Source organism: Armigeres subalbatus, chromosome 2 (assembly GCF_024139115.2).
Source record: "Armigeres subalbatus isolate Guangzhou_Male chromosome 2, GZ_Asu_2, whole genome shotgun sequence".
In the NCBI taxonomy this organism is placed as follows: Eukaryota; Metazoa; Arthropoda; class Insecta; order Diptera; family Culicidae; genus Armigeres; species Armigeres subalbatus.
Window position 1 is genome coordinate 15,489,070 of NC_085140.1, and position 9,621 is coordinate 15,498,690.

A 9,621-nucleotide genomic window follows, 5' to 3' on the forward strand; every position below is an offset into this window, starting at 1 on the left:
TCTAAGTCCTAAGCTAATTGCAAACTGATTATTCCATTCCGATGGTTGCTGATATTTATAGATGGTGAAAAGTGTTTTCTTCTGACTCCTTGTTTTGATTCGATAATGATAATTATCGATTGTTGATGTTTGGTCTCCGTGTGGCTCGGTGATATCGTTGACTTGATCGTATGTCGGGTCGACGTGTTTTGGATTTGCAATTGTTTTGAATTGGCGGTAACTGTGTTTTAGATTGGCGGTAACTTATATACCGCACAGGCCACTTCGGCCTTAGTCTGAATAAAGGAATGAAAAGATCTGGTCCGTTGTATAGACCGGCCGTCAATGAAGCCGGCTTGATAACTTCCCACGATCTCATGCACTAATGGTGACATACGACGGAAGATGATCTGGGATATCATTTTATAGGGGCCTTAAGGATGATGATCGCTCGTTCTCACACTCCAGCATGTCGTCTTTCTTGTAGATGGGGCATATAACCCCTCCCTAGTTCCCGTAACACGGTAGATCACTTGTCATAAGACGAGTTTGTACAATCCCATTTAATTCCACCACTTAATTGTACCTTGACAGATACGTATTTCGACCTCAACAGTAAGGTCGTCCTTAGTGTCTCGTACTTGACTCGACGTTGTTGATTTCCTATTGATAAGGGGCGCGCCTTCAATGGGATGGCTCTCTGTGAAGGGTCTAAATAGCGGGACCTTGTCATGGTGGTCTTGAGAAAACAAAACAACAACTGTATCGAAACCGATACTGCATTGCTTCTCAATAGCACTGGAGTAATTCGACATGCACTCAAACACTAAGGATATGGGTAACTCTACAATAGATCTAATAATTGGTCGCAGTAGCACACCCGAACAGGAAAAAAAAAACCCTTCCTTCCACTCCTCCGGTAGCTGTTCAGTTTCCCAGATTTTGACTATCAGTTTATGCAGGCAAGTGGCCTGCTTTTCCGGGCCCATCTTGATGAGCTCAGCTCCGATACCATCCTTACCAGCTACTTTATTGGTATTTAGCTGTTGGATGGCATCCTTAACTTCACTCAAGGTGGGTGCTGGTTGGCTTCCATCGTCCGCTGAACTGTCGTAGTCATCTCCTCCGCTGTCTTGACTTTCACTGCCTCTCACTCATACTCTCAGCGCCATTTAAATGTTCCTCGTAGTGCTGCTTCCAACTTTCGACCACTACACGTTCGTCCGTCAAGATGCTCCCATCCTTATTCCAGCACATTTCGGCACGAAGCCTTTGCGGGATGCGTTGAGCTTTTGATAGAACTTGCGTGTTTCTTGAGAATGGCACAGCTGTTCCATCTCCTCGCACCCCGCTTCTTCCAGGCGGCGTTTCTTCTCCTGAGAAAGGCGGGTCTGCTGTATCCGCTTCCGTCTATAACGTTCCACGTTTTGCCGGGTACCTTGCTGCAGCGCGACCGCCCGCGCTGCGTCCTTCTCCTCCAGAATCTGTCTGCACTTTTCATCGAACCAATCGTTCCGTCGACTTCGTCCCACATACCCGACGTTGTTCTCCGCTGCGTCGTTAATGGCTGCTTTAACTGTATTACAGCAATCCTCAAGAGGGGCCTAATCCAGCTCATCCTCTTCCGGCAACGTTGCCTCGAGATACTGCGCGTATGCAGTGGAGACATCAGGTTGCTTCAGTCGCTCTAGGTCGTACCGCGGCGGTCGTCGGTACCGAACATTGTTGATGATGGATAGTTTAGGGCGCAGTTTAACCATCACCAGATAGCGGTCAGAGTCGATGTTAGCGCCACGATATGTCCTGATGACGATAATGACGGAGAAGTGCCGTCCATCAATCAGAACGTGGTCGATTTGTGATTCTGTCTGCAGTGGTGATCTCCAGGTATACCGATACGGAAGGCTGTGTTGGAAGTAGGTGCTGCGAATGACCATATTCTTGGAGGTAGCGAAATCATTTAGTCGTAGGCCGTTTTCATTCGTCAGCCGGGGGGCGCTGAACTTTCTAATTAGTCGGTCTAAACTCCATAGTGTAGAGATTGTATGATGTAGAGCAAAAAAATGTATGCAGCTCATTTCGAAGGTTGATCTGGATAGGTCTGAATGATTGGAACTAAGTATTCGTATTTGAGCGTGTATGCCGAGAAGAGTAGTTAAAATTAAAAATTACTATCATCAGAATCGTTCCCAATGAGACTAATAAGACGTATATCTATTCGGAAATTATTGAGCTGGCACTTTCAATTCTAATTTGAGTTATTTGTAAAATGAGACGAAGTTTTAAATAGAGAAAATGAAATTGGAATATATCAATCATGCAAAGTTACTAATAATAACTTGTAATTAGCATGCCATATCAGAAAAAAATAAGTCTGTACAATAAAGAGAACAATGAAGTTCATAGCCTTAACTCTTCTCAATTAATAATTATTCTATTTACAATTTATATCTTTGATCAATATTCTGGACTGGACAGATGTCGAACAGTTTACCGTCCATTGACATTCGCTCATAAAATTTTTCATAAATTTGTGTGGACCATTGACATTTGACGTACTCCCCTCCCTAACTAAAAATATTGGATTTCTCGATAAAAAAAACCTTCAGGAATAAACGCTCACGCCTATGCTAACGCACTTGACGTTAATACACACAATATCGACTTCAAGGGTGGCTACCTCACCACCCGTCGATCGCAAGCTATGATAGTAACCTAGCGGTCCGTATCATAATCTCACGTTGGAGACGAGCACCCCGACAACAACCACCGCGCGTGAACCGCAATGACCTCTATATCTACATACTGAGGTCCCCGCAGCCCACCCGCGACATGTTGGTTGTCGGGGTGAGCAAAGTGTTCACTGCATCACAGGTGCCCTTACTGCACTCGTTGGTTTTGTTCAAGACGCCACCACCGCTGCAGTTTCGACATAATCTGTTGAGATGCTGTGTTCATCGCATTCCATATAACTCTCGACGAGGTTGTCCGGGGTTGTATCCATACCACTAATAAGTAGCATGTCATTACGTTCTACCTCGAATCGCGGGCATGCGAACATCACATGCTCGGCCGATTCTACCTCACCTACACATTCAGGACACTCCGCAGAGTCTGCGAAGCCAAGCCTGTGTAGGAGTTTTTTTATAGCAACCATGTTCAGACAACACCTGTGTTAGGTGGAAGTTGACTTGACCATGCTTCCTATCAACCCAGTTAGACACTTCCGGAATTAGTCTGTTGGTCCAATGACCTTTGACAGCGGTGTCCCATGCTCCTTGTCATTTAAGCAACGAGGCTGCTCTCTTGACACGTCGCACTTGCACCGAGTCCCTTTCGTTGTAGCACTCCACATCTTCCTCTAGGAGTATGTCAATCGGCATCATGATATGGTGGTATGGTGCGATATGCGCTCGCAACACGTAGGCACATCAGCCGGTGTACTCTGATCCAGAGCTTCCCATACATTTGGGTATGCGACCCACCTAGCAAAATTCTACATGCAGGGTGGCCACCGAACCGGGAAAAACGGGAAAAGCGGGAAAAAGACGGGAAATTGAAGTCACCGGGAAAAAAGCGGGAAAAACAGGGAATTCAGGACATGTACCGGGAAAAAAAATATTTTCGTCAAGTTACTCTCAAAACTCTTCGAAATTTTTAATGAAAATGATATAAGGAAAATAATTACTCTTTAATGTTTAATCATCAGTCGCATTCTAACTGATTTTATTTGATTTTACAACATGGTGTGTATGAAAAACAAACAATAAGTGGATATTTATCCCAAATCCAGTATGTGTTGTTACTAGATCATTTTGTTATCAATTTATTTTGATGAGATATCATAAATATTGTGTTAAGATTCTAGGTGGTACAAGCCAAGACTATTGTATGAGAGTAGCATCAGTTTCATCTGTTACCACAGATATTGATTTGGGACTAATCAAAATCTCTTAGATGGAAGCAATGCACTCTTCCCAATAGTCGAGATCTGTCCTGGCCACGTCCTTGTGAATGCTGAGGAAAGGGGAAGGATGGTTAGTTGGACACCTACTTCAGAAAGATGCAGAGAACTCTACGACCTCTCATAGGTTCCACGGGAGGTTTTGGGATTGTATGGAATGTATTGTATGTATTGTATTACCAGTAGGAATCGTTTTGGTAGAACGTGAAACACGAGAACTAAGATAGAAATACAAAGTAGGAAAGGGACGAGCCTGGAATTGAACCCACGACCTCCTGCTTATAAGGCAGAAGCGGTAGCCACTAGACCACCGACCTCGTCTATATTTAAAAATTCTACAAATCATTGAAAAATGGTAATTTTTTGATACTTATCTGAAATATCTTTAAAAAATTTCAGAATCATAAGCTGTTGTCATTGTTAAGATCAGTACTGCAATTTCTCATTTCGATGAGAAATATCACGCGATGTTTACACATTTCCCCCTTTATGTTTGATCGAGATGTAGAAAGTTGACTGTAGCTGTTTTATAATTTTGTGAATTTTTAGAACACTGCTTTACTTACTTCATTGCTAAGTTCTCTAACTTAAAAACTTCGATTTTATTCAATTTAGGGTATCTGTTCCTATATCAATAACAATAAGGCAATGAGCATATAAAATGCATTGATTTCCCACCCAATAATCAAGAAACATGAGAATAATTATGCTCGGCTCACGTAATTTTTAATTGAAAACAATTTGGTAACTTCAAAAACGAAATCATTATCACATTATAGAAGTTTTTAGCTAAAAAACATCATCTCCGCCATGTACCTATTTCAATAACATTCAAAAACATTTAATCCTATGCATGTACCTATATCAATAATACTGTTTTAAACATAAAATACGCACACTATTACTTGTGTGTATACGTAACGATATGATTGCAGTGATGCCGAATTCTACAATGTTTTGCATTTGAGTTGAAATATAATTACAAAATTGCAGTTTTTTTGTAGTTTTTCAACTTATCCGTTTAACTTTATGTTTGTCGTAGCTTATCTTTTCGATTTACCTTTTTTTACAAACATAAGAGTTGAATTTCACAGTAAAAGTTTATTCAAGCATTTTGAAATAAAAATCTAGGTCGGCAGCCCTTGAGAGTACAGCAAGGCATGTAAACAGTTTGGAATACGGACAAGGATAATTTACACGTTGTTCGAAATAAACCTATATCAAACTATAGGAAATCACGTTGGTTTTTCAAATATAATTATATGTATAGTGAAAATATGATGTGCTTTATGTGTTGTGAAGTGAATTTTGAAAGAATACATTTGTGTTAATTTGAAATTGAGTGGAAAACAACGGCGTGTAAACAGATGAATCTGCTAGTAGCAATCGAGCAGCGCATTAAACCATCAGTTCAGAGGTAGGAAAATGAAAAAAAGTGCTTTATAATTTTATCTTTAATTAATTTGATTCTTGTGAATTAGAACATTACTAAAACAAAATCTTGAATAATATTCCAAACCTTCAAGAATGTATTCCATCCATTATTGTGTACATACGATGTGAGAAATTGTAATTAAATTGATTTTTTATTTGGTTTATCGACGGTTGAGATCAATATACGGGCTGTTATTAATATGGGAACAGATACCCTATTAAAATCGATATTACCAAAAAACCTCATCTCAGAAATCAATGAAATTTTTTCTGCAGATAGGTATTTCAATTATCTAACTTTAATAGGAATAATGTTATTGTGACATATTAAAGGAAAAAAAGTGTTTCTAATAAAAACTTTCTTCATGTTCATATTGAGTAAAAATTTATCAGCGTGTTTTGTGCATACAGTGCCAAATATAGGTTCAGCAGCCTATCATCAACCAACGACACATGTTAGACGTATAAAAATCAATCTAACATTGATGTGGACCAACATTTGAAATGGGTTTATATTTTCTTTGACTTTTTGTATCGAAGTAACTTAAAAACATTTGTTTACTTTAAGAGAAACGGTAAATTAGAAAACGTTAGCTTTATTATAATATCAGAAGTAATAACCCATAATACAAAAGTTGTTCAATAATTCATTTCAAAATTAATTGACTTTTTGGAACAGTCGATCGATTTTACAAAAATTACTTTTATCCCGAGCAACACAAGTCAGGCAGAAATGGTTGCAGCGACTTGGTTGTGACTAAATTTGGTCACGTATAAGTTGCTGTAACTTATGTGGAACATGTGTGATGCTGGGATGTCTGATGGAGCTGCAGCACATTATAAAAATAAAAAGAACTTTGTCTGTGTAATTTCAATTCAAAACATGACTCAGAAGCAGAATGGCACTTTTTTGCAACATCGCACGGAAAAGGCCCTTGCGATGCTATTGGCACATTGGTGTCACTCTCAAATAAATGGTAAAACAAGCAAGTCTTGGCAAAGATTATGGAAATATGTACTATTAGGGCTCCTCGGGAATTGCACGAATGGGCAGTTACACAAACAGACAAAAATATCACTAAATTACATTTCTGTTATATCTCGAATGAGCAATACTCAACAATGGCAGAAGAGTTTGATGATCTTTTCTAAAAAGCAGAAACTATAACTGGCACACAAAAGTTTCATTCATTTTATACCAATTGCTCATAATAAAATCTTGGCTTAAAAATATTCCAACTCAGATCAAGACCCAAAAGTTTTCGAATTGTTCTTCGTCGTTTGGAATCAAAATGTTTATCTGATAGAAAAAATCGAACTCCAATTTTTTTTCCTGAACCAATATTGATCTTTACATTCATTGATTTATTTTCTCAGTGAACGAAACACTCTTTCATGTTTCAGATTTCATAGTTTAGAAAAATTTACAATAGTCCATCAAAGATCACAATTTTGTAAATCTGGTCAACATTGATGTAAGAAATATATGAAAATATACGCCCTTTTTAAATGTTGGTCCACATTAATGTTGGATTATGCTAAACTGCATCCTTAACAAATTTTTATACGTCTAACATGTGTCGTTGATTGATGATAAGCTGCTGAACCTATATTTGGCGCTGTAAGCAAAAAACACGCTGAAAAATTTTCACTCAATATGGACATGAAAAAAGTTGTTTCAAATGTTACTCTTGACTATTTTTGAATACTAAGTAATGCATAATGCAGAGTGGTTTAGAAATACCATATCTTTATGTCCACCAAGTTTCATTTGATTCTGAGATGGTGCTACCAACCGCTGGTCGAGTTGGCGCGAAATTCGTCATCTAGAAAATTTAGGGTCACAAAGTTTTATATTTTACCTCTATGTGCTTCACTAACTTAAAAACAGAATAATATTTCCTAAAAAAATATCAATGTTGTTGTTCAAGTTGTTGAAATATTGACTGTTGTTAGTTGCTCGGTTGCTCCATTATTTCCTTCAAAATGGGTATCAACTGGGTTATTAATAAAGTTTGAACTCTGCACAGTTTCACATGGTCTTAAACTGATTGAGTACCGTCAATGGGGGTGTCATTGGGTCAAAATGTGATATGTTCCAAGTAAATGTTACAAAGCTCTTGTAGTTAACATTGGATTGAAGTTTTAATTTGTTTGGTACAAGCTTGAATAACAAATTTATCACTGTATGGGGAAAAATAATAAATGAGGGAAATTCTTCAAAGTTATATGTTGTTTAAAATTGGCCCATTCTCTCCCCTGACATTGGGCCAAATACAATAAAGTTCAGCGCTGACGATGCAACGATTCAATCGTTCATTAAAAATAATTGCCTACATTACGGCTCTTACCAACTATGTAAGGCAAATCAACCAAAGGCTTGGCCCAATCTGACCCCTTTTTAGCGTGCATTGCGCGTTACTACGAAAAACCAGAACCGCTAAAGCTATGTCCATTTAGAATCCGGAATCATTTATTGTATTGCAGCGGCACGGAAAGTGACCGCTGCAAGAATTCTTTTACAGCGGTTTGTCTACCTAGGCGCCCACTTGCTGTGGTATAAATTTCACGATGTTTCGTGCAGCGAGTCAAAAATTATTCCAGATGGAAGCCGAAAGGAGAGAAAAAAATCTGCACACCCACGTTGATAATCCTGCTCATCGACGATGGAACCTACGTCAAAATGGATTTCGGACAGCTTCCTAGCCAAAAATTCTACATGGCGACGGCACGAGGAGTAGTTCCTGCGAAGTTTAAGTTTGCTTTTTGGACAAACTTGCAAAAAAACAGATGATTTTGGCAAGGGATATGCAGCTGTGGAGCAAAGACCTAAGTGTTTGTGACGAATAAGACGATGGACTCGAAGCTGTACAAGGAAGAATGTCTCAAAAACCGCGGTCTACCTTCCATAAAGCCCATAAAGGTCCCGTGAAGTTTTGGCCAGATTTGGCGAGTTGCCACTACAGCCGGGAAGTCATCCAGTGGTACCGCGATAATAACGAAGATTTCATCGATAAAAACATAAATCCACGCAACTGCTCACAGCTCCGGCCCATCGAGACATTTTGGGCAGTAATGAAGCGGAAGCTTAAGAAAAGTGGAAAAACAGCTCGGGACACGACTCAGATGACCAAAATGTGGAACAAATGTGCCAAGGAAGTTGACTCCGGAGGTGTGCAACTTTTGATGAGAGTAATAAAGAATTTTCAGTAGAAACAAGAAAATATGGTTTGTATCATTATTTTTTCCTTAAAGTACAGTGAATTACCCTTGTTTTGATGTATTAACCTTATTTGTACGTCAATCCGTTACCGAGATACAGATGATTTTATTATTCCGGATTCTAAATGGACATAGCTTTATATAAATATTAATAAAATTCGATAAAACAACAACAGATTATCGTAACATGATAGTTAGGTATTCATGAATCTAAAAACTAGTTATGTAATAGATTTGTGAGCACTATTTTTAATACGGGTTCATTCGATCAATAGTTTTACATTCAAATTCCAAGCGTTATGGTACGAGCACAATTAGTTCTTGGAATTTGTTTTGTGATTTCTTAGACGTGAATTTTAATATAATTTCGAACCATATGAAGTTTTCATCAAAATTCCTAACAGTTTCTAAGATATTAGGTGTTGTAACATTTTTCGTTTTTGGCCCAATCTTACCCCCTAGGCCCAATGTCACCCGAACGACGGTAAATTGAAAATATGTGTAGGTGCTAATATGTGAAAGGAATGTTTCTATAGAAATATTTTGCTTTACACACAGTCAAGCTTATTTGACAAACATTGACTGTCCAAAAAAATAAGCCAAGTTGATGTATTGTTTGATCGGGTGTAGCAGCGGTTCTCAAGTAGTATAGTGTTGCATTATTTGTGATACCCCCGACTTTATGCAGGCATTTAAAGCTCTTACAGGAAAGACACATAAAGCACGAAACAAATGACTTTTTGGTCATCGCCTTCAGAATTTTCTTCTTCTTCTCTGGCTCTACATTCCAGCTGGAACTTTGCCTGATTTTTAACTAAGTATTCATTTAGCATTTCCTCAGTTGTAATTTGAAAGCATTTCTATAGCAGCAGTTACATGAGTATGTATCTTGTGTGACAAGTACAGTGAATACACTATGCCCAGGGAAACGAGAATGTTTCCCACCCAAAAACATTCTAGACCGGATCGAGAGTTAAACTCGCCATATCCAGATTGGGAATCGATGCAAGGCTAACTGGAGA

General features: G+C 38.6%; 1 protein-coding gene across 1 annotated transcript in view; it reads left to right on the top strand.

Annotated features, from left to right (window-relative positions):
* Positions 1-9,621, top strand: part of LOC134217922 (uncharacterized) — a 200,068-nt gene that overhangs the window by 3,878 nt on the left and 186,569 nt on the right. The window lies entirely within an intron of this gene.